The 25,401-nt window shown below is 44.2% G+C and overlaps 1 pseudogene; it reads right to left on the bottom strand.

Annotated features, from left to right (window-relative positions):
* Positions 1 to 1,959: 1,959 nt before the first annotated feature.
* Positions 1,960 to 24,893, bottom strand: LOC139019309 (zinc finger protein 211-like; annotated as a pseudogene).
* Between the last annotated feature and the right edge of the window lie 508 nt (positions 24,894 to 25,401).

Below are 25,401 nucleotides of genomic sequence, written 5' to 3'. Positions count from 1 at the left end.
AGGCTGCAGGTGATGGCTCCCAGGACTGCGGGATGGGTGACTTCTCCATCTCCTGGGCCACAAGTGCTGGCACCTGGGACCACAGGTGGGCAGTTTCTCTGTCTCCTGGGCTGCAGCCAGCTGCTGCCACTGGTGCCCGGGACTGCCAGATGGGCAGCTTCTCTGTCTCCCGGGCCACAGCCAGCAATAGGCACTGGCCCCCGGGACCACCAGCAGGTGGCTTTGCCAGGCCCGGCTTTGTCAGGAAGGATGTACGGATGGTCATCTGGAAGATGTCCAGTCTAATTAGCATATTACCTTTTTATTACCTTTTACATATTACCTTTTTAATAGATGAATGGGTTACTAATGAGATCAAGAAAAAAATCAAAAAATTCCTGAAAATAAATGAAAATGAATACACAACAACCCACAATCTCTGGGACACAACAAAAGCAGTCCTGAGAGGAAAGTTTATAACACTACAGGCATACCTCAAAAAAAAACCCCACAAGAAAAATCAGCTATAAACTACTTAACCCTACAACATAAAGAACTAGAAAGAGAACAACAAGAAAAGACCAGAGTACATAGAAGGAAGGAAATAATAAAGATTAGAGTAGAAATAAATATCATAGAGACTAAAAACACAATACAAAAAAAATCAATGAAACCAAGAGCTGGTTCTTTGAAAGGATAAACAAAACTGATAAACCATTAGCCAGACTCATCAAGAAACAAAGAGAGAGGACACGAGTAAATAAAATCAGAAACAAAAGTGGTGAAGTAACCATTGATGCCACAGAAATGCAAAGGATTGTAATAAAATACTATGAACAACTATATGCCAACAAGCTGGACAGTGTGGATGAAATAGACAAATTCTTAGAAAAATATGATCTCCCAAACTGAACCAGGAGGAATCAGAAAACCTGGATAGGCCAATAATAACTGATGAAATTGAAGCAGTAATCTAAAAACTCCCAGAAAGCAAAGTCCAGGTCCAGATGGCTTCACAGGGGAGTTTTATGAAACATTCAAAGAAGAACTACCACCTACCAGTATACTCCTCAAACTATTTCAGAAAATCCAAGAGGAAGGAACACTTCCAAGCTCTTTTTATGAGGCCAGCATTATCTTAATTCCAAAACCAGATAAAGACACTACAAAGAAAGAGAATTACAGGCCAATATCCCTGATAAACGTAGATTCTAAAAATCCTCATCAAAATATTAGCAAATCGCATCCAGCAATATATTAAAAAGATCATACACCATGATCAAGTGGGATTTATTCCAGGGATGGAAGGCTGGTACAATATTCACAAATCAATAAATGTGATACATCACATAAACAAATTGAAAGACAAAAATCACATGATCATATCAACAGATGCAGAAAAAGCATTCAACCTGTAATATTATTATATTTAAAATCATTTTTCTTGAAATGTTAATGTTTATTGCATGCAAATGGCTAATTACTTTGTATTTACAATCTGGGAATAGATTTATTTTGTATATTGTATATTAAAAAAAGATCCTTCCAAGAGCTAGAAGTTTTCATAATTTCATCAAGCAGTTGTGAGAAGACATAATTCATTTTCCCTGAGCAAGCAGGGTCTGTGACTGATGCACACTGTACAGGTGAGCCAGGTAGTAGAGGTGAAATCACTTCAGCCACAAATACTCGCAGTGACATCAATTGGGTAGTAGGCCTGGGCAGGTTAGCATGTGCAATGCAGCTCCTTAAAGCCACACTTGTACCTAAAAATTATAAGGAACCTAGCAGAGGGTATTTTCCATTAAAAGGAGTTTATATTTTGGTAACTGGTATCCAAGAGTCTCTTTCAGCACTGCTATTCTAAGTGAGAATAATAAAACATTCCCTGCACATTTACGGCTTTTCTCCAGAGTGAACTCTCAGGTGTCTAACTCTGCTTGATTTGCAGTAAAAAGATTTCCCACATTCACTACACTCTTAAGTTTTTTCTTCACTATGAACTCTCTGATGTTCAAAGAGAGCAGTTTTCCCTGAATGATTTCTGGCAATCGCTGTATTCATGGGGCTTTTCTCCATTTTGAACTCTGCAGTGTATAATGAGGTGAGACTTTGATTGAAGGACTTCCCACAGTCACTACACTCATAGGGCTTGCCTCCAGTGTGAACTCTGAAGTGATTAATGAGGTGAGAACTTTGACGGAATGCCTTTCCACAGTAAGTACACTCAGAAGACTTTTTTTTTTTCAGTGTGAACTCTTGGTGTTGACAGAGTGTAGACCTTTGGCTGAAGATCTTCCCACATTCACTACACTCATATGGCTTTTCTCCAGTCTGAACTCTTTGGTGTTGAATAAAGTTAGACTTATGTCTGAAGAACTTCCCCCTAATCACTACACTTATATGGCGTTTGTCCAGTGTGAACTCTCTCAAGATGAATTATGTTAAACATTTGTCTAAATCCTTGCCCACATTTTTTAAACTTATAATTCACTTCTCCAGAGCAGACATCCAGATGTTGAACAACTTTCTGATTGTGGCTGGCAGCTTTTCCACATTCAACATAGTGGTGATGATTTTTCCACTGAGAAATTCATTGGAAATCTCACTGCTACTATGTGGCTCCTAAAGTTAAGCATGGCCTGGTATTGGAGACTATCTGAGAGGGCTGGCAAGTCTTTGCCAGCCTCCCTACTGGTTGAAGGCACCTATGCTAAGGAGAAGCTGCATCTGGTCACAAATGAGGCCTGTCTCAGGAATTCATCTTTATAAACAAGGCATCAGCCTCCACGTGGTCTCCAGGGGCTTCCCTGCTTTAAGAAGCACTGCAAGTTGGCTGACTCGTGCTTCCTGTGTTACGGCAGTGCTTTTACACATTAGAAATCTGGGTGTCTCTTATTTTTCAAAAAAAAAATATTTTATTGATTTCAGAGAGGAAGGGAGAGGGAGAGAGAAATAGAGACATCAATGATGAGAGAGAATCATTGGTTGGCTGCCTCCTGCACACCCCCTACTGGGGATCAAGCCTGCAATCAGAGCATGTGCCTTTGACTGGAATCAAACCCAGGACCCTTCAGTTCACAGGTGGTCGCTCTATCCACTTAGCCAAACCAGCTAGGGCCTGGGTATCTCTTCTTAAAAACAGTTTTGAGTTCACTATGGACTCTAACACTCCAGTGTCTAAAGCTACATTGGATCCCTCAGAATGACCTTCTCCCATGGGTAAGTTCATTTTCAACACTCAAAGTCTAACCTAAATTTAAAAAATAAAGAGATGACTTTATTCAACAGTCATAGGAGTTAGTGCTTAAATAAAAGCAAGGTGGGGATCATGACAATGATACTAATAGTGTGGGATTTTTCTGAGATCCATGGTGTGGATTCTAGTAACCTCTTAGGTGAAAGGAGGCAGACATGCCCTGAGTTCAAATGATTCTGATAGCTGTTCTAGAGAGATAGTTTCAGATTTAATGGTTTGTTTTGAAAAGTCAACACTTTATTTTTTATCTTCAACTAAGGATATGTTTTTTTTTTTTTATTTTACAGAATAAGGAAGGGAGAGAGAGAGAGAAAAGGAAACAGTGTCATAGGAAATATCAATCAGTTGCTTCCTGGGCATGCCCCACCAAGGATCTAACCCCCTGGCCAGGGCAGCACTTAATTCTTAATGTTTCCTTCTAAACAGAGTATTAGTTTGACTTAGCCTTTGGGGGAGGGTCTGTCTGCATGTGTGGCTGTTGATTGTATGTGTGAATTCGCTGCCCCTTTGGGTGTTCCTGGTTGTATCTGTGTGGGTTTGTATTCTCTTGGTGTCAGTGTTCTATGTCTGTGTAGGTCTGTTCTGGTGTGTGCCTCTGTGTGTCTCTTGTGTGTGGGGTACGGCCCATACTGACTGGGCGGCCCAGGGTGTTTGTGTCTGTGTGTTTGTGTGTCTGTGTGTTCCCTTCAAGGTGCTGTACGTGTCTACAATGTTGGTCTCTGATCCTGGGCATAGGCCCTGCACCTGAGTGCCCAGCTGAGGCTGGGGGTGTTCTGTACCTGTGTGTTTCTGTGCCTGTTGTGTTTGTTGTTTCTCTGTGAGTTTGTGTGTCTATGCACCCCGGCAACAGGCAGCTGCATAGACAATCTCCTGAGGGATGAGGGAGAGGACAATATGTTCTTTTCCCCCACCCTCCAGGCTGAGCTCCTTCTACCCCTGCTCATCCAAACCGACGTTGTCCCCAAGGGGGACCCATCTCAGGCCCCAGCGATGGATGAAGAAAAGGGTCTTGCTGAGCAAAGGTGGGGAATTGTGGAAGACTCGGAGGGCAGAAAGGAGTTACAGAGTGTGGAGGTGTGTGTTTGGGGAGGACTCTAAACCTTCTGTGAGGAGCTGGAAGATCCAGGATTCCTGGAAAGGAATAAGTGGAAGGGAACATATGGGAGAAAGCTGAAGGAGAAGAATCCTAGGCTCCAAATCCCCCCTACAACTGAGATACTGGATACCCCAAAAGAGGGCTGGGAGAGTCCTGTGGGAATCTCAGACCCTGGAGAGCAGGTAACACCATTGCCCATGAGAAAGCCAGGCTGACATCTAATAGAGGAAGGGGTGTGGGGCTGCTCAGAGCATCACTTTCTGACCTCTGTGATCTGGTCATCTACTGGGAGTGCATGGCCACAAGAAAATACTGTTGCCACGAGGGAGAATTAGGCGCAGTTCTCTCTGCAATGGAGAAGAGAAGACAGATGGAGGGACCACATTTAGCAGAGGTTCACACACAAAATGAATGGAAACCCAGGATCACCAGTGATACTAAAGTCAGCATTCTTACCATCAGCCCCACCTGATGGAGCACTCACCTGGTCAATGGAAAAAGTATAGAGACTTGGAGACAAGGTAGTGACCGAATGTTGATGTAAGAGAACATAGATGCCTAGTGCTTGCACTCCTGTACCCAATCAACACTCCTAACATGTGCATCTTCACCTCCAAATTGTGGGTGGACTGCAGCACTCGGGGATTTATTTACACAAGGCCACACTCAGAAGTGGGTTGAGTTTGCTGCCAATGACATCTGACCAAACTCTTCTCATTGAAGTTCACTCCTTTGAATCCTGCCAGTGAAGGCTTTGGGAAGCTCGGTGACAAAGACTATGAGGATGAAGAGAAAGAAAACCATCTTGACTGATTTCCACTGTCATTTCCTACCATTCCCCGCTCTTCCCCTTAACCCCTGCACAGCCCGAAAGAGGTTAGCACTGTGTGGTCGAGTTCATGGGGCCCACCGAATAGGCCAGGTTTTCCTTCTGACCCCCTGAAGCTGGCTGCAGCCCTGTTACGTGCTTTGACCAATGAAATGTGGTGCGAGGGAAGCCTGTCACCTGTAACAGAAAAGCCTGGAACCAGTGAGCATGGCCACCCTCTCTGCCCATCTCTGATAATACCTAGCAGGTACCTACATGGTGGGTTTTCCTTTAACTGCTCCAAGGAAAATGAGGGTGGGCACATGTTATGAACAAGAAAGAAACCTTCTACCATAAGCCACTAAAAGCTTTGGGACTGTTTGTTACTCACAATAACATCTATCCATCCTAATGGCTATGCATCTCCTATTCTAAGTTCTAGGAGGCAGCAGAGCTTCACATTAGAAGCCAGAACTCTGTTATTAGAGACACATGGATTTGACTCCCATCCCTGCTTTGTATTAACTTTACAATCAGGCAATTTACATTGAGTCTCGGAGCCTGGATTTCCTCTCTGTAAAACAGATGGTTAAATGACCTCAGGTGGCAGACAGGATTACATGAAATAATAATGCATGTAAAGCACTGAATCCAGAGCCTGGCACATGTTGTAAACATTCAGTAACTCTTAGCTCCATAGCTTCACAATGTGTACTGACTACAAACATTCTGATAATGCGCAACATGTGAACTTGGACTATGTATCTTTTCAAATTTGTTTTTATTAATAAGATGAGATTACATATATTTTGTCATAGCCTGCTTTTTCTCTTAATAATGTGATATATTTATGTTAAATATACAAAATCAGCCTGGTAGAGTGGCTGTTTGTTGAGCATCTTCCCATGCACACAAAGGTTGCCAGTTTGATTATTGGTGAGGGCACAGCCCAGATTTCCTGGCTGGATGCCCAGGGAGTGGGTGGAGGGTGTGCAGGAGGCAGCTGATCAATGTTTCTCTCTTTCCCTCTCATTTCTTCTCTCTAAAAGTCAATTTTTTAAAAAAAACTTAAAAATTATATATCCATTTAGATTTGCACTCTTCAGGAATAACTGAAATAACACTTTTGACCTCAGGGAGGATTCTGTTTCACAGACTCTGAAATAATATCTCAAAACAAGAGATCAGTTGCAGATAACACTTCCCAGAAACCTGTGTCCAGTCCTTGAAACCTAAAGTTGTTATTTCCCAACACAAATATTTGCAATGATCAGTGAGTGACTCAGATCCTAATGCCACCTGTGGGGCCTGGTTAAGTACAATACCCAAAGGGCAATGCACCTAATGATGGCTGGGTTTAGCCAATGAAAGCCCAGGACCAGCGCATTATTCTGGGGCTCATTGGTTTGGGCTTGACTTCCTTCGTCTTTCTCCTGGTGGTCATTGTCACCTCCTTGTTCTGTAATCATAGGCAGTAGCTTCAGTGCTCAGAGTCCTGACTAGGACTAGGCATCGGGTGCAGTGTCCCTGCTGTGCAGTGGTGTGTCTGAGGCTTCATAAGCTGCAACAGGCGGGACTAAGGCCTCCGTGTCTCCAAGGCTCCCTTCTTCCTACAGACTTCAACTAGGCCTCACCATTTATACTCCAGCCTCCGGTGTGGGCACCTGTATGGTCCTGCATTTCAGGTCAAATTGTCCAAAATAGTGAGTCGCTCATGGGTGGCACACGATGGGACATGGTGAAAGAGGGTGAGGGGCTGCAATGTATAAGGTGTTGGTTGGTGTGGCTGAGCTGGGAGGATTCCGGAATCCTGGGCCTGTGTTGTGCCTAAAGGCAGCATAGAAGATGAGGCAACATTTTGTGTGAGAAGTTTTCCTTTCATTCTCAAGGAAGCTGGGGCAGTCGATGGCTGTGAAAAAAGAGGGACATTGTCTGCTTCAGGGTTGTAAACTTTTCCCAAAACTGCTCAGAGGAAGAGCACACTAGAAGAGAGGAGATACCCACTGGGGACAGGAAAATGTAGTCCTTTGAAACATAATGAACTTGTCAAGAGTGTGCACTCAGGCTTGAGGCCTGAGGTAATGCAGTCATCTCTAGATCACCTGGCCCCAAGGCTGGGCAAGGGTAAGGAGCAGCCTGAGTCTATGGACCCAGGAGGTGGTTTCCAGGCTCTCAACAGCCCTTTCCCTTTCCACAGATTCCTGCAAATACACAATCACTTACACGTGGAGCTTATTTCACGGTCTCACACTCTAGTGACCTCTGAGATAGTGGTGTCCTGGTACTGTCCAACCACTCTTCCAGTCCTTGGATCTGGGGAAACTTGAAGAGACACCAAGCCCAGAATCCTAAGTCCAGGTTTAGGGTTACATTAGTGGTACCTGATTTTGGCAAGGAATTCAGTAGAATTGGATGTAATAGGTCCTTCCATGGCTGGGTTCCAGAATGTGCAAAGGCTTGAAGTGAAGGCTGAACTAATTCAGGGACATCAAGTGTCCATTTATTTTTTCTTACATAGGAACTGCTAAAAATGGGACAGGAGTCAGGTCTAGTTGAATGTTGTGACTACTTGGGTATCTGTGCTGCAGGTGTTGGGAGCAATGAGGGATATAGAGCAGTGGAGGCAGGTGACCTGATCCAGGTCTCATTAGACTTCCTGTGGCTGCAGCATGATGAATAATATGGGTGTGAGGGAGGCAGTAGGATGGCTAGGAAATAAGCTGTTGATACAGTCATGCTAGTTTGATGGTAACTGGCCCAGGAGGGTGGCTGTGGAGATGGAAGAAGCACTTAGATTCTGGATTAGTGTTTTAGGTGTGGCCACTCAGATTTCTAATTTTGAGGTCGCAAGAGAGGAATAAGAGTCAGGAATGATGGGATGTCATGGATTTATCAGCTGGAGGTATGGAAGCATCACCAACTGAGATGGGTAAATGTATAGGTAGAGTAATGTTCGTTGGGGATATAAAAACTTAATTAATTAATTAATTAATTTATTTATTTATTGATTGGCCTGTTAGGGTATATAACATAGTACTGAGGGTATTTCACCAGAGTCTGGAACTCTGAGGAGCAATTCAGGATGCAGATTTCTTAAAAAGGTAGTGGAGAGTGTATGGACCAGAGTGGAGGTATAGATCACCTTTTTCTAAAAAAATATGTTGTTACTAAATTTAGAGATAGAGAGGAAGGCAGAGCAAAAGAGACAGAGAAATATTCATGAGCAGGATCCAAGGATCGGTTGCCTTCTGCACGCCCCCTACTGGAAATTGAGCAGGAAACCCAGGCAAGTGAACTGACCAGGGCTTATTCCAACCAGTGACCTCTCAGTGAATGGGTTGATGTTCAGCCAACTGAGCCACACCATCCTGGGCTGTAGATGGCTTTACAATTTGGAATCATTTCAGGATGATAATAGTAGCTTAGGAAAGAGAGTGTCACTCTGAGGACTGGGTTTCCTGCTTGGCTCCCAGTTTGTGGGAGTCAGGTGTCACAGCACATAATAGAGACGGAAGTGGTCAACTAGAGGGTGGGAGAGATATTATAATTTGGCAGTGGCCAAGGCTTCCAAAAGATGAGTGAACACAAGATGAATTGAAGGCCAAAGAGTAATTCACCGATGAGATGGGCTAATGGGTATTTATTCTCAACACACCCGCCAGGATTTTGCTGTGACCCTTGGTGTGTCTTGGAGTGTTGCTGTCAGTCTGATGGGTTAGCTTAGTGGTATGAGTGATCATCTGTGAGACCCACTTGGCATGGAGTAGAAGGCCATTCAGGCTGGGACAGGTATGACAGTTAAGTGGAGGGATAAATGCTGTCACTGGGAAGGGACATCAAATGCAGTACCAATGGAGGTGGCCTCTGGATATCTGAGATCTGATGTGATCCTCAATCTGTGAGTCTGAATGAAAAAACAATAACAGTATTCAAGGGTGCTTCCATGAGTGTGGACTATCTGAATTGCGGTAGTACTTCATTTTTGGTAGAACATGCCAAGAACTCGCTGGACACACTTGCTGAGAAATGAGTAAGAGGCCAAGGAGATGACTATGGGGGCTGGGGCTGTGGGAGTGCATGTGTGAGAAAGGTGTGGTAGAAAGAGTGATGTGCATGTGCAGATGTAGTGTGAATTCATGGACATAGGGACCTGACATTGACATAAGAGTGAATGAAGGGTGAGTGCATTTCTGGTGATGTCTAGATGACATGATATGGGGTATTTTAGGGTAATAGCTGAAAAGAGGGGTATTGTTGTGCTAAATGCCAGGTCCAGAGCTTAGATGCCATACATATGCCTACATGCCATTTGATGTAGAGAGCTGACACAGTGATCAATAGGTATGGGACAGCATACATCAGTGTCACCTGGCTTGAAAATCTCCAGTGGCATGAGGAAGGGACAAGGGTAGGAGAGACATACATTACAGAGGTGGTGAGTTAGAGTTTTGGAAAATAAGCTGATTAGGAAACAACCTGTCCTTCTCATGACATATTGGCATTAACTTTGAAGTTGTGCATCTGAGAATGAAGATATAGGAGAGAAGTGTGGTTCAAAGAATTATGTGTGGCATGTAGTTCAAAGTGATGGCCTCAGCACCCTGGGATTAGGGTCGGAAGTGTGAAGTGTGATGCCATGTTCTTGGTATTTTGGGGGGGACTACAAAAGTATTGCCTGACAAGACTAGTTCAAATCACTCAACTCTGTTTGTGAACAACATTTCTACCTACACTCTGTTGGTAACATCCATTGTATTGACAAGAGGCAGGGTGGCCTACATGTGGGTTCCAGCACTCAGGTATAACCTATCTGCACAGCAGCCTTTGTTGGTATGGGAAGACACAATATTAGTAGGAATATAAGGAGAAAGTGATTTTGATGGGACCCAGGCCTGGTATATTCTCTGATGTGGGGAGTAGCGGGAGCAGATGGATGTCAAGGGTGGGCAGTATGACCAATGTAAAATCCTAGGAGAGAAGCTGACCATGGACTGAACTGTCCCTATTATGACAGGATATGGACTGTGAGGACGTGGCCTTTGTCTTCTCTCCAGAGGAGTGGGAGCTCCTTGATGAGGCTCAGAGACTTCTTTCCTGCGAAGTGATGCTGGAAGTTTTTGCACTTGTACCATCTGTAGGTAAGACCTTCACATGTCTCCTAGTGTCCTAAAGTGATGTCCTCTCTTTCTTTATTCTCCAGATGTAGCTTTCTCTCTCCCACAGCCACACCACGGGCTCTGCTAATTTCCCCCACTGTCTTGTCAAATGTGCTGTGGATACCAGTGCTTAGCTGTATGGGGAGTCCTGAGCAATGGACTCCACTACCATCCCTACCACCAATTGCCTCAAAATGTGCAGGCAGTGTCTTGGAGTCAAACAACTTAATGGTTCCCCCTCGCTCTTCTTCCCTGAGGGGGTGACTATGTCCAGATCCATGGCTTCCACTTTGACCTCCTTCCTCTAGCTAAAGTTTCTTTATGACTGTCTATGCCAGGTTATGTTCTTTACTTACAGGAACCATGGTCTTTTCCTGTAAGACCCTCCTTCAGTTGTTGTTTGTAATAGTCCCTTCCCTGAACACTACTGCAAGCCGAATCGCTCTGGGCCAGTGCTGGTTGCTCACCACTGATGTCTATCACTAATACCCAGAATATTTACCTTTTACGAACTTGTACAGTAGAAGGTACAGGGAGAACCCTGGTTTTTAAACAGGATGAACATGCAAAATGGTCTCAGAGGAGGCCTGGCCCTGTTGAGTGGCAGCTGGTAGGAGAGATGACATAAAGGCTGTGTACAGTGTTTAGGTGAAAGTGCAACTGTAACACCTCATTTCTACCTTTTCTTTCTCGTACTTGACACTTCGGTGACTTGTCATTTCATTTATGACTTCCTGGATTTGGCTAATTTCATCTTTGTCACCTCTGGCATCACCTGATCCTTTGCACTGCGCTCTCTGCAGTATTCTCAGATATTAACCTGCACTTGTGTTATGAGGTATGTATACATATTTAAGTGATCCTCAATCACCAGCTACAAGATTATTGAATTTTACTGGAATAAGACATAACCAACTTTCTGCACATCTTGCCAACGTCACCAGCAGACAAGCCATGCTGAGCACTGTTAGCAGAAGAATGAGGTGGAGATCCTGCTTCTCTTCCATGAGTGCTTGCCATCTTTGTATCACATTTCTGGTGAGGGCTTCTCTGTTTTGTGATATTCAGTGGCCCAGAGCCTCATAGCAGCCTCTTATTAATCCTTCCATCACATCTTAATTTTCATACCATTGCATGGAACCAACGTATTATTTGTTACACACTTTTGCAATGGACCTTCCCCTGTCACCAAGGTCAACATTCAGTTCCTCACCATTTCTCTGTTTTCAGGTTGTTGGCACAAAATGGATGAGGAGGAGGTGCCTCCTGAGCAGAGTGTATCTGTAGGAGAGTCACAGGTCAGGGCTTCTAAGACAGCTCCAGCAACCCAGAAGACCTACCTGTGTAAGCGGTGCTTCTCAGTTTTAAAACATATTTTGCACCTGACTCTGAGCCACAAGCAGCATACTTTGAGCTGAAAGCCTTCTTCCTTGATGCATCTGTGAAAGACTCCTGTTTCAGTGCAAACTGTCACCAGCAGCCATGGGATGCCAGCAGAGAGAAGCCCTGGAAAGAAGATATGGACAGGGCCACGTTTGTGACCTGGTGCAGCTGCTACTTACCATGGGTGCCTTCAACCATTCAGAATGTTGGCAAAGACAAGCCAGCCATCTCAGATATTATCCAGCACTGAGGAGCCACATAGTGCCAGTGAGGTATCTCATGAATATCTTGATGGGAAAAGTCATCATCAGTGTGTTGCATGTGAAAAAATTGCCAGTCACGATCAGAAAGTTGTTCAACATCTGGGTGTCGGCTCTGGAGAAGTGAATTATGAGTGTCACAAATGTGGGAAATGTTCGAGACAAAAGTTTAACCTCATTCGACATAAGAGAGTTCACACTGGAGGAAAGCCTTGTGAGTGTAGTGACTGTGGAAAGACCTTCCGTCAGAGGTCTCACCTCATTAACCACCACAGAGTTCACACTGGAGGAAAGCCTTATGAGTGTAGTGAATGTGGGAAATCTTTTACATGCAAACCTAGCATAGTTAGACACCTAAGAGTCCACTCTGGAGAAAAGACTTAAATGTGCAGGTTTGTTTTTTTTTTCTAATTCAGAATAACAGTGATGAAAGAGACTTTGACACCCATTTCCCAACATACAAAGCCCTTTTAAGGGAACATACACTCTGTTATATTCTTAAGTTTCAGGTAAAAGGAAGGCTTTTAGGAGCTGCATTGCACTTGCTAACCTGCCCAGGCCTACTTCACGATTGATGCCACTGCCAGTATTTGTGACTGAAGTGATTCACATCTTCCACTTGGCTCACCTGAACAGTGTGCATCAGTGAAGACCCCGGCGTGCTCAGGGAAAATGAATGATGTCTTTTCACTTCTACTTGATGTAATTATGACTACACAGAGGTCTTGGCAGGATCTGCACTCCTTTTCCCCTGACTAGGGAATGGACCTGACCCAGGGTTCGTCCAGAGCACCCATCCTCAGCTAAGAAGCGCTACCTCCTTCAGGGACATTGTGCTTCTCTAGACATGCTGTGGTGAATAGGTTCAGGTTCTGATTCAACAACCTGTAAACCGCTGGCTGTATCCTGCTCTGGTTTATGGTCTTTTAGTAAAGGTGTTTTTTCTTTTGTACCTTCAATTCTGTTAGTTCTATTCACTGTGTGGGATGATTTGAAAGCACAGTTGTGATTTGTCTGCATGTAGAAGTGAAGAGATATTGTGGGAATAACATACTTTCTGTGCTTTGTGAGGGCAGCATGATGGCAGAAAATCTCTCTTGGTCCAATATTGGCTTATTCTGCATTGCTGCCCAAGGCCTTGAAAGAAAGAATGCAGGACATTGGTGGTTCTAATTTGCAGCCTGGTGCCTCTATTTTGGTGAGGTCGAAGGTCACCCTGAAGAGGAGGCCTTTGCTGTGCTTCTGTGAACAATATGAATTATATTCTCTGTTCGCAGTAGGTATTACATAAGACTCAGCAATGTTTAGGGTAACTCTTCTGCAGGTTCTGCAAAGGAGCCATGTGCTATGATGTAGGAAATTTCATGCACTGGTGTCATTTGTTGTAAGATTCTGAGGTGGAGCCACTATTAGGACAGAAACACTGTTTCAATAGGGACGTGAAGAGATTTCAGTAAATTAGATGAAAAGGGCCTCTTCTGAAAGTAAATCCACAAGTGGTTCCAGGGTCTGTGGCTTATGGGATCTGTGTACAGGCTTTCTCACAACTTTCAGAACTGTTTCCTGTAGCTGAAGTCATTGGCAGAAAACAATTACCTAATGGTGTTGTGGGATTTTCTAACCTCTATAAGGGTGTTCACCTCAGGGTAGCTGCTCAACAGGCAAGGACTGGAAGCTAGAGGAAGGTAATGCCCTAATTCATCCCAGGTTGTGTCTTAGTGACCAGTCAGCATTCCTGTTGGTTCTGAGGGCAATAGTCTTCGCTGCTGCCAATATTTGCTGCCACTGAGGCAAGGCTGTTCCTCCCAGGAAATGAGAACTGACATGCAAAAAAGCACACTTTTCTGATGTATACTATTTGGTGACCTTTGACACAGATATAAAGCTGTGAAACTGTCACATGTGAAATAAACTTATCTGTCACTCATACAGATGCTAGTGCAGAAGTAGTCTTATGGTTGTGAGTATGCAAAACATGGAGTTGATTCTTTTCAAAATATTTTAAAAGATACTTTTATTCAGTTTTCTTTATGAAAGTGTAGGGGGTGGGGAGGCAGAGAGAAACACGATATGAGAGAGAGATGTAGATCTTTTGCCTCCTGCACGCCCCCTACCGGGCATTGAGGTGGGGCCTGGACCCTGACCTGGAATGGTATCAGTGACCTTTCACTGGACAAGATGATGCCCAACCAACTGAGCCTTACTGGCCAGGGCAGAGTATATTTTTGTTTTATTATTTATTTTATTTCATAACAAGGACTCTGAACCTACTTTTGGCACACCCCACATTTACCTCCTACCCTTTTATAATGTCTCTTTCTGCCTTCCTTAGCCCTCAATGCAGTCATTAATTTTCCTTCCCTTACAATAAATTAGTTCATATTTTTTATAATTTTATAGGCACTACCAGGTGTATACTCTTTCATAAATACTGTTTTTCTTCATGCTACACGGTTATTTTGAGATTCAAAACTAATGCTTATGTAAATACGTAATTTTTATTGCTGAGTAGTACTGTGTTTGTTCTATGGATAACCACTTTATCTATTGACCTCTCTATGATTTAATTATTTCCAGGTTTGTGGTATTATAAATAAATCTGCTGGGAATATTTGTGTTTAGTTCTTTATATAGTTATATGTTTTATTTATCAAAATGTTGTAATATAGGGGAATGTTTTACATTTTAAGATATGCAGAAATGTGATCTAAAGTCAAGGGTTGTTTGTTGTGGTTTTTTTTTTTGCCTTCCCACCCACCCACATTAATAAATATTCCAGTTTTTCTACAAATCTGCCAGCCCATGCAATGGTTAACCTTTGTAAATACTAGCCCCTGAAATGAGTCTAGTGTTACCTGGCTTTCATTTAATTCCATTTCCTAAGAATTTTTTATGGTGATCTTATTTCATTGCATTTATTACGATGTCTTAATCTCTTTCATTGTCTCTCCAGAATCTTTTACTATTTTTAAATGAATTTATTATTTTAACCAAGAGGAGGACAGTGCAGCATCTAACACATATGTTTGAATTTCACTCATTCCTCAATGATTTGAGTGACTTCTCTGCCATAAGAACTATTGGTTTTGAATACTAGAAGAAAATTTACTTTTCTCAATTTCTATCCTATGTAGAATTAGAGGCCCACTTACTAGTATACGATATACTTATAAGTTCAGTCTGCATTGTTAACATTACCCATACTCTTTAAGTCTAAGCATTCAATAATACATTAAGCGAAGTCTAGATTGGTAGTATTTGTCATTTTCCCTCATATAAATATTCTCATCATTGTCAGTGATAAACTGCTAAAATGATGGTATCGAACATGGATATGATAAGATTTTAGTAGCACATCATTATACCTCTTTCCAATGTACTGATACAGTAGCAACAAATATGCTCAAGAAATTTTATAAACAATAAAATAATTGGGAAGTGGCAAGTTTTATACATTTTTAAAAGTTTTATTAAAGTACAATCATTTTAAATGTACATTTTTTCAAACATATGCTTTTGATGGTTCCATAGATGCATGCATTCCTGAAACCAAATTCATCTGACCCTTCTCAGTCTTTCTTTCTCTGAATACAGAATAACTGATGCAATGAAATATTTTGCCTTTGTAATAGCATATTTGAAATATTTCCATGTAAAGAAAACACTGATGAAAACCCATGAATCATATTATAGACTTTCCTCATTATATGTCATCAAGGTGGTTCTCCTGTCTATCTAATCTCAGGTACCTTAGTGGGTTATTTTGCTTAAAATCCCATGTATGTCTGGCCATGTGTGGATTGTGCAGTGAGTCACAGTCTCATATGGATAACCCCAAGGGTGCAGATTGCATCCCAGGTGAGGGCAATTAGGAGAATCAACCAAGGAATGTTTAAAATCAGTGGAAGAACAAATAAATGTTTCTCTCTCTCTCCCCATTTTCTCACTCTCTAAAATCAATATATTTGTTTCATTCACCCTGTCAATCCATGCACATTAGAACACCTGCACAGCCCAGGGACCCCATGGTGACCAGAAGCCAGGGTTTCATGAGGGCAGAGCATGAGCAGGAAATGACTGAGGGAACATGAGGGAGGTGCCTCTGCTTTCAGTGTAGCAGATAGGGAACCAGGGTGAGCTACAGAGTTACCCACAAGAAATGATGACGTCAGTGTGTTCCCTGGAACTAAAATCAAAGCAGCCAGAAGAAGCTCTGGGCCTGGACAAGCCCCTGTGGTCTCTGCACCCTCCAGCCAGGTGTTGGGGTGGGGCTATTTCAGATTCAGGTGGTTGAGGAGCCCAGATTGCTCTCAGGTGTCAAGGCTGGGAGCCACAGTGGCAGCTGGCCAGATGGGTGTGGGCAGCCAAAGCAGTGAGCAGTTGTCTGGGAGAGTTGGTGCTGGGTCCTTATATGTGGCTCTGAGGCCCTCTCTAGTCCAAATCCAGGCTGGTGGCCACTCTATCCCATGGTTAGTAGGAAATGGACTAAGCTCTGCTGCATGAGTTACTAATGGACCTGACCTAGGAGTCGGCTTGAGCTCCAAGAAAATTTGTGATCCAGGAAGGCCCCACCCATTCCACTGTAATAAATCGCTTCCAACATTGACCTGCACAGGCTGATCGTCTGCCCAGCAGGAGGGTTGCTGGCTGCTGAGCCAAGGGAGCTTCTGGTGTGATGGAAGTGTGTTGAAGTTTAGCAACTAAAAGAGGTGATCGATCTTCATCAAACTACTAAGAGAAAATGGCCCTGATCTTTCCTTATGGGGTAAACATCCACCCCAACTCGGCCATTGTGGTTCAATCGTAAGAGGGTCATCCCGCACACATGAAGGGTGGGCAATTAGATTCCCAATCAAGGGCATGTTCCTGGGCTGCAGGTTGGATCCCCAGCCCCACTTGGGGTGCGTGGGCAAGGCATCCAGCCAATGAGTCTCACATCAATGTTTCTCTCTCTTTCCCTAACCCCTACTTTCCACTCTCTGTAGAAGTCATGAAAAAACATCCTAAGTTGAGGATTAACAGAGAGAGAGAGAGAGAGAGAGAGAGAGAGAGAGAGAGAACCATTCGCCCACTGCCCTGAGATGAGTCATCTGCCTGCACAGCGCCCCCCTCCTCACTCCATCCTGCCTTTGCTGGGGATGTTCCTACTGCAGTTGGGATATTGTCTGTCCATCCCAGGGGTTGGCAGAATGAAGCCCAACAGGTGGCCTGGTAGGAATTTGGGTTCTGTGTCTGCCTGAGAGGAGCTGGCCAGGCACCGTCTGTCTCCACTCGGTGCTCTCTCCAGCCTGCTCTTCCCCATCTCCAAGTCACCTGACCCACTGCGGCTGCACCTCCTTCTGTATGGGGGGCACCTCCTGATTCTTTGGTCTCCTGATGGGTTCATCTTTGGAAAGTCCTGCCTACAACCATCCCACACACACAGCCCTGAGCACCACTGGAGTCATTTGAGTCTCTGTTTTTGCATTTTTGGGGTCATTTCCCACTTTGATTTAATTAAAAATAAAGCCCTGTCCTTAAAGGGTCCTGGAGGTACCATGGATTTTCCAGGAAATGGTGCTGTGTTTTTTAATGGCGGGAACATTCTGCAATACAAGGGTTTCTAGAAGGAGGGGCTTGGCCTTTACATCATAGCACATTGTAGGGATGTGCTGTGGCTAGTGTCCCCCCTCCCTAGGTTGGCCTGTGCAGAGCACACCCCTGATGCTGTGTTGAGGTGATGAGCCCTGAGCTCTAGGGGACAGTGCGCTGCTGGGCTGTGGGTTGAATATGGTTGGTGAGGGCATTTACTGCCAGTCCATGGGCCTGGGTTCTTAAGTGGGTGGGTGAAAGGAAGGCTCTAGAGACCAGAACTTGAATCAGGCTGGATGGAGGGACACCAGCCAAGGGCAGGCACACATGAGATCTGTAGCGTCTGAGGCCATGGCATTGTTGAGCCTCCCTCTTCCAGACTCTGGACGTACAGAGTCTCCTTCCTTTGGGAACTGGGGTTCTAGTGGGGGACAGCCCACAAACCATGGGCAGGAGAGCTGGGACAGATGGTGGGAGCTCGGGGGAAGGTGGAGCCAGGGTAGTCGGTGGGTTCTTCCGAAGCAAGTCTGGGAAGGGGTGGCAGAGTCCAGGTGGAGGGGCTTCCGGGAGCAGCCAGGCCTGTTTGGGAGCTGAAGGGCGGCCCTGTGGCTGGTTTGAACAACCAGGATCAGAAGGTGGGGTCCTGGCTGGGCTGTGGGAGCTGGGTGAGGACTTCACTTTTCCCTCGGGAAGACTCACAGTTTATCTCAGCCCCGGGCTGCCTTCGGAAGGGCTGCTGTGGGCACCTCCAGCAAACTCTGTGTCCAGAGGAAACCTTTCAGGACTGAGTGCAAAGGGAAGGTCCTGGGGCTTAAACAACTTGCTTTTTTATTATTAAAGTGTGTCTGTAAGGTACTTCGTATACTCACCGCAAGCACAGTGCTCCAGAGGAAAATGACCACTACAGAACTTTCCAAGGAGGCAGCAATGATGGTAACTTCCCACAGAATTTCAGAAGGTCAGGCCACAGGTCACAAAAATAGGGCAGGATGTGCAATCAATGAAACCATATCTGAGATAATGCGGAGCCTTAGACATTTCAATATGTCTTTCTCAAGAAACCATCTTTAGAAACCCGCCATCAGCCTCCAAGTGGTCTCCAGGGGCCGCTCTGCTTTATGAAAGGCTGCAAGCTGGCTGGCTCCTGCTTCCTGTGCTGCTGGCAGTGTTTTTATAGGTTAGAAACCTGGTTTCTCTATGTAACGCACACTTTCTAGCTCACCATGGGATCGATCCACCCCACTATCTCCCTAAAGCCATGTTGGAATCTTTCAGAACTGCCTTTTCCCAGGGGTAAGTTCATTTTTATCTCTCAAAGATTAACTTACGTTAAAAAAATTAAGTGATGACTTTATTCAGAAATCATGAGAATTTAATGCTTAAATATAAGCAAGAAGAAGATTATGACAATGAAACTAATAGTGTGGGATCTTCCTGAGATCCATGATATCGATGTTCTCAGCCTCTTAGGTAAAAGGAGACAGTCTTCCACTGGGTTTAGATGATTCTGATGACTGTTCTAGAGAGATTGCTCTGGATTTAATGGGATGTTCTTGAAATCTCAACTCCTTAATACATTTTGAGTCTACATCCGAGGATATGGTCATTGATTTTAGAGACAGAGGAAGGGAGACAGAGAAAAAAAATTGAAATGAGGAAATATTGATCAGTTGCCTCCATTATGCACCCTGAGCAGGTATGGATTCCTCAACTGAGCTATATCCCCTTACCAAGAACTGAACCCTCAATCTTTTCTGAGGGTCTGGGGAATAAATTAAATGATGCTCCAACCAACTGAGCCATCTGGCCAGGGCAGCACCTTAATTCTCAATGTTTCCTTCAAGATACATTGACTCAGCATTTGAGGAGTGTTTGACTCATCATTTGAGGAGTGTTTATTTGCATGTGGGCGTGTTGGTTGTATGTGTGAATTTGCTGCCCCTTTAGGTGTTCCTGATTGTGTGTGTGTTTATGTGTGTGTGTGTTCCCCTCAAGTTGTTGCCTGTGTCTACAGTGTTGGTCTCGGTGAACCTGGACATAAGCCCTGCACCTGAGTGACCATCTTAGATGGGGGTGTTCTGTACCTGTGTATTTCTGTGCCTGAGGTGTCTGTATGTTTCCCTGTGAGTCTGTGCACCCTGGCCAGAGGCAGCTGCATAGGCAATCTCCCAAGGGGTGATGGAGAAGACAATGTGTTCTTCCCTGTCCCTGCCCACCCCAGGCTGAGCCACACCTGCCCCTGCCCTTCCAACCCTCTGGTGTCCCCTTGGGGGTCCCATCTCTCACCCCAGGAATTGGTGTGGGTGCCCAGAAGCCTGCCCTCTAGTAAGATACAGTCGCTGGACACCTGGGAGGCTGCACAGAGTGACCTTGGCAGAAGGGGCTCTTGGAACATCTGCATAAGGCGGTGTCCAGAAGAGGGGCCCTGCCAGCCCACTTGGAGGTGAAACAATTTGATAGTCACCAGCAGGTTGGTGTGCCTTAGTCCCTCCCAAATGAATCCTTGTCGGAGGAGCCATGCCTGGCCCCTGAGATGGTTCTAGACAAACTTGGGGGCTGGGACTTTAAAAACAAGCGAGTTTTAACAGGACACCTCAGGAATCATTATATCTTTTTCTGTCTCCCTCTTTTTTTTCAAGTTGAATTAATTGAGGAGATGTCAATAAAACCATACAGGTTTTTAAATAAAATAGATAAATAAGTAAATAAGAATCATTGCATGGAACTCCATTCACACACACACTAAAGCTACAGGTTTGGCAAGTGTACACATCAGTGGCAGAAATAGAATATTTGGGACTACTTATTATGTATAAGAAATAATTATAAGAAACATTACTCATGCTCTGTTACCCATAATTGTTTGTTCTGATTTAAGAAAGCACATTCTAACCTGGCTGGGAGTTATATGCAGGACCTGGGAGCTCACCGGAAATGCTGCCATCCTCCCCATGTGGGAGCTGCCACTATCATGGAAAGATTAACAACCTTGTTGAGGAAAGGAAACAATGGAGTCCTGGATGCCCCCTGCCCTTTGCAACCCCCAGCCCACACTGCCCACATTGCCTGTAATCTGTGACCATTATACCCATCCTTACTCCTTTTGCCCACTTCCCCATGGAAACTTTGTCCTTGTTCCCCGTACAGCCCGCTCGCTGGCTTATGGGAGAGTGGGGTACAGAGCAGATCTTCCTGCGTGACCTGCTGCTCTCCCATACCACCGGCATTATTGGAATCAACGCTCATATACAATTCCACCCTGTCTGTGCTTTATTGGCTCAAGTAGGACAGGCAACCTGGAACCCTTGGTTGTCTGGCTTCATATGTACATCTCAAGGAAACATCATGAACACGCAGTGTACCATCATCTCAATACATACTGCACACACCAAAGGGTTGCAGGTTCTAGTCCCCTTGTGTGGGAGGCAACCAATTGATGTCTCTCACTCTCTCTCTTTCTTCCCTCTCTGTCCTCTCCCCTCACCACTCTTTCTCCCACTCTCTCTAAAAATCAATGGAAAGTCCTCAGGTGAGGAGTGATAAAAATAAAAGCAGGAGGCATCTGTCTGAGGATGAGGGTAAGCAAAATGAAAAAAAGGATGAAGCTAGGAACACCCAACACTTTTAGGGGAAATTGTCACTTCAAGAGGCTGAGGGACCTACGGCAGGATCTGTGGTTGAAGGATGGTTGAAAGTGGAGGTATGGTGCCACACATGGCTTAGAGTTCCTAATAACAAGGGTAATCCAGGAACAGGAAGTGATAATTTGGGGGGCAAGGAAAGAGCAATATGAAAAAATACACACTTGGAATTTTTACTTTTTTTGCCTCTCTATAGTGTCACTAATTATATCTCTGCATGTTCACACATATTCTCATTCAGTAAAGCTTCAGGCAACCAGAATACACATTTTTCCTCACAACCCCTCACATAAGCATTGCTGCACTAGACTGTAAACATTTTTCACTCACATTTTTTGTTTTTACATATTTTGAAAGTATATTTTTATTAAATTTATTGGTGTGACACTGAAAAAAAAAGAGTGATTTTAGGCCATCATGTGGTCCCTTTTAAATCACAGAAAGTTTGGGATCCCCACAATATCTGTTCACTTCTACATGCAGTCAGGTTACAACTCTGCATTCAAATCATCCAGGCAGTGGATAGAACTAACAGAATTAAAAGTACAAAGGCAAAAACACTTTTACTAAATGATCATAAATCAGAGCAGTATACAGCAAGTTGCTAGCAGGTTGGTGAATTAGAACCTGAACCCATTCATCACAGCATATTGTGAGAACCACATGTCCCTGAAACAGCTGGCATTGGCTAGCTGAGCATGGGTGCTCTGGACAAACCCTGGCTCAGTCCATTCCCTAGTCAGAAAGAAAGGAGTGCAGATCCTGCCAAAACTTCAGTATTCATTATTCATGAGGCAGAAGTGATAACACATAATTCATTTTCCCTGAGCTTGCAGGGGTTGTGACTGATGCACACTGTTCAGGTGAGCCAGGTGGTAGAGGTGAAATTACTCCAGCCACAAGTACTCACAGTGACATCAATCGGGTAGTAGGCTCAAGCAGGTTAGCAAGTGCATGCAGCTCCTTAAAGCCTCACTTGATTCTGAAACCTATGAGGAGTGTAGCAGAGTGTGTGTTCCATTAAAAGGAGTTTACATTTTGGTAAATAGGTGTCAAAGAGTCTCCTTCACTACTGTTATTCTGATTGAGTAAAATAAAATATTCTGTACACATTGAAGGCTTTTCTCCAGAGTGAAGTCTCAGGTGCCTGGCTAAAAGATTTCCCAATTTCACGCCACTGGTAAGGTTTTTCTCCAGTGTGAACTCTCTGAAGTTCAACGAGAGTATAGTTTTCACTGAATAGTATAGTTTTCTGGCAATCACCACTCTCCTAGGGATTTTCTCCAGTGTGAATTCTGCGGTGTGTAGTGAGGGTAGATCTATGACGGAATAACTTCCCACAGTTACTACAGTCATAGGGTTTGTCTCCAGTGTGAACCCTGTGGTGTTTAATGAGGGTAGATCTATGACTGAAGGACTTCCCACAATTACTACACTCATAGGGCTTTTCACCTGTGTGAACTCGCTGGTGTTGACTGAGTGTAGGAATTTGACTAAAGGACTTCCCACAATCACTACACTCATAGGGCTTTTCTCCAGTGTGAACTCGCTGGTGTTGATTGAGTGTAAACCTCCGACTGAAGGACCTCCCACAATCACTATACTCATAAGGCTTTTCTCCAGTGTGAACTCTCTGGTGTTGATTGAGTTTAGACCTCCAACTGAAGGATTTCCCACAATCACTGCACTCATAGGGCTTTTCTCCAGTGTGCACTCTCTGGTGCTCAATGAGGTTAAACTTTCCTGTGAAACATTTCCCACATTTGTTACACTCATTATTTACTTCTCCAGAGGAGACATCCAGATTTTGAACAACTTTCTGGTTGCTGTTGGCAGCTTTTTCACATTCAACATATTGGTGATGACTTTTTGCACTGGGATGTTCCTGGAAAATGTCATTGCTACTGTGTGGCTCCTCAGTGCTAACTGTGGCCTGGTGTTGGAGAATATCTGAGATGGCTGGCAAGTCTTTGCCAACCTCCCTACTGGTTGAAAGCACCCATGTTAAATAGAAGCTGCACCTGGTCACAAACGAGACCCTGTCCATATCTTCTTTCCAGGGCTTCTCTCCACTGGAATCTCTTTGCTTCTGGTGACATTTTGCACTTAAAAAGAAGTCTTTCACAGATGTGTCACTGAAGAAGGCTTTCTGCTCAGAGTATGCTGCTTGTGACTCAGTCAGGTGCAAAATATGTTTTAAAACTGAGAAGCACCACTTACACAGGTAGGTCTTCTGGGTTGCTGGAGCCATTTTAGAAGCCCTGTCCTGTGACTCTCCTTTAAATACACTCTGCCTAGTAGGCTCCTTCTTCTCATCCATTTTATGCCAACAACCTGAAAACAGAGAAATGGTGAGGAACCGCATGTTTACTGTGGTGACAGGGGAAGGCCCATTGCAAAAGTGTGTTACACATAATACATTCATTCCATTCAATTGTCTAAGAATAAGAGATGTGCTGGAAAGATTAAGAAGAGGCTGCTGAAGCTCTGGGCCTCTGAATATCATGAAGCAGGGAAGATCTCACCAGAAATAAGACACAAACATGGCAAGCACCACATGGAAGAGAAGCCAGATCTCCAGCTCATTCTTCATCTAACAGTGTTCAGCATGGCTTGTCTGCTGGTGACATTGGCAAACTATGCAGGAGGTAGGTTATATCTCATTCACAGTAAAATTCAGTAATTTTGTAGCTATATTGAAGAATCATTTAAGCATGTTTGTGCACCTCATGACACATTGGCAGGTCAATGTCTGAGAATACTGCAGGGAGAGCAATGCAAAAAATCAGGTGATGCAAAAAGACCAGGAAGATGAAGGCAGCAGTAAATCCAGGAAGTCATAGTTGAAAAGATAAGTTAGCAAAGTGTCAAGTACGAGAAAGATGAGGTAGAAATGAGGTGTTGCCAGTGTCATTTTCATGTCAAAACTGTTGGAAATGAGCAAGTTCCTTGTATGATCTGTACACCTCCCTTATGTCATACTTTTCCCCAGCTACCACTCAACAGGGCCAAGCCTCCTCTGAGAATACCTTGCATGTTCATCCTGTGTAAAAAAAAACAGGGTTCTCCCTGCACACATACATAAAATAGAAATATTCTGAGTATTAATGAAATGCAACAGAGCAGAGGTGAGCAGCCTGTACTGGCCCAGAGTAATTCAGCTTGCAATAGTATTCAGGGAAGTGAAGATTACAAACAACAATTAAAGGAGGGTCTTACAAGAACAGCCATGGTTCATGTAAGTGAAGAACATAACCTGGCACAGTCACAAAGAAACTTTAGCTAGAGGAAGGGGTAGAAATGGAAGCCATGGATCTGGATATAGTCACCTCCTCAGGGAGAAGAAGAGCAGGTGGAAACCATGAGGCTCCCTCTAAGCCTCCTGACTCCCAGATATTCCTGCACATTTTGAGGCAATTGGTGTTAGGGATGTTCGTGGAGTCCATTGCTCAGGGCTCTCCACACAGCTTAGGATTGGCAGCCACAGGGCATTTGACAAGATAATGGGGAAAATTGGCAGAGCCCATGGTCTGGCTGTGGGAGAGAGAAAGCTACACCTGCAGAATAAAGGAACAGAGGCCATCATTTCAGGACAATAGGAGAGATGTAAAGGTCTTACCTACAGATGACAGAAGTGTAAAAACTTCCAGCACCACATCGCAGTACAGAAGTTTCTGATCCTCATCAAGGAGCCCCCACTCCTCTTGAGAGAAGGTAATGGCCAAGTCATCAAAGATCATATCCTGTTAATGGGGACAGTTCAGCTTCTCTCCTATGATTTTACATTCATCATACTCCCCATCCATCTGCTCCCTCTACTACTCCATCTGAGAAGATATTAGGCCTAGGTCCCATCAAAATCACTCTCTCCTTGTATCCATACTGATACTGTGCCTTCCACCAACAATAAGGGCAGATAAAAACATTTTGATACCTGAGCTCTAAGCCAGACACGTAGGCCCCACTGCCTCTACTCAACACATTGGGTGTCATGAACATAGGTTGGAAGACATGTTGGCCCAAAAGGGAGTGTGAGTGTTTTGACGCTGATCCTGTCAAGCAATATTTTTGTAGTCCCCTAGATTGTCTCTACAAGGCACCAAAAGCATGGAATCACACTTCACCCTTCCCACCCTAATCCCAAAGTGCTGAGGCCTTCACATTGTAGTACCTGCTGCACATCATTCTTTCCACTACATTTCTCTCACACCACTTCTTTCGAGAGGCTCAAATCCAAAGTTAACAGAA

This window comes from Myotis yumanensis, unplaced genomic scaffold, assembly GCF_028538775.1.
Source record: "Myotis yumanensis isolate MYYU_CA2020_CCGP unplaced genomic scaffold, mMyoYum1.0.hap1 SCAF_11, whole genome shotgun sequence".
Taxonomy (NCBI): domain Eukaryota; kingdom Metazoa; phylum Chordata; class Mammalia; order Chiroptera; family Vespertilionidae; genus Myotis; species Myotis yumanensis.
The sequence above is the reverse complement of the archived record's forward strand: the minus strand, read 5'-3'. Positions and strand labels throughout refer to the sequence as shown.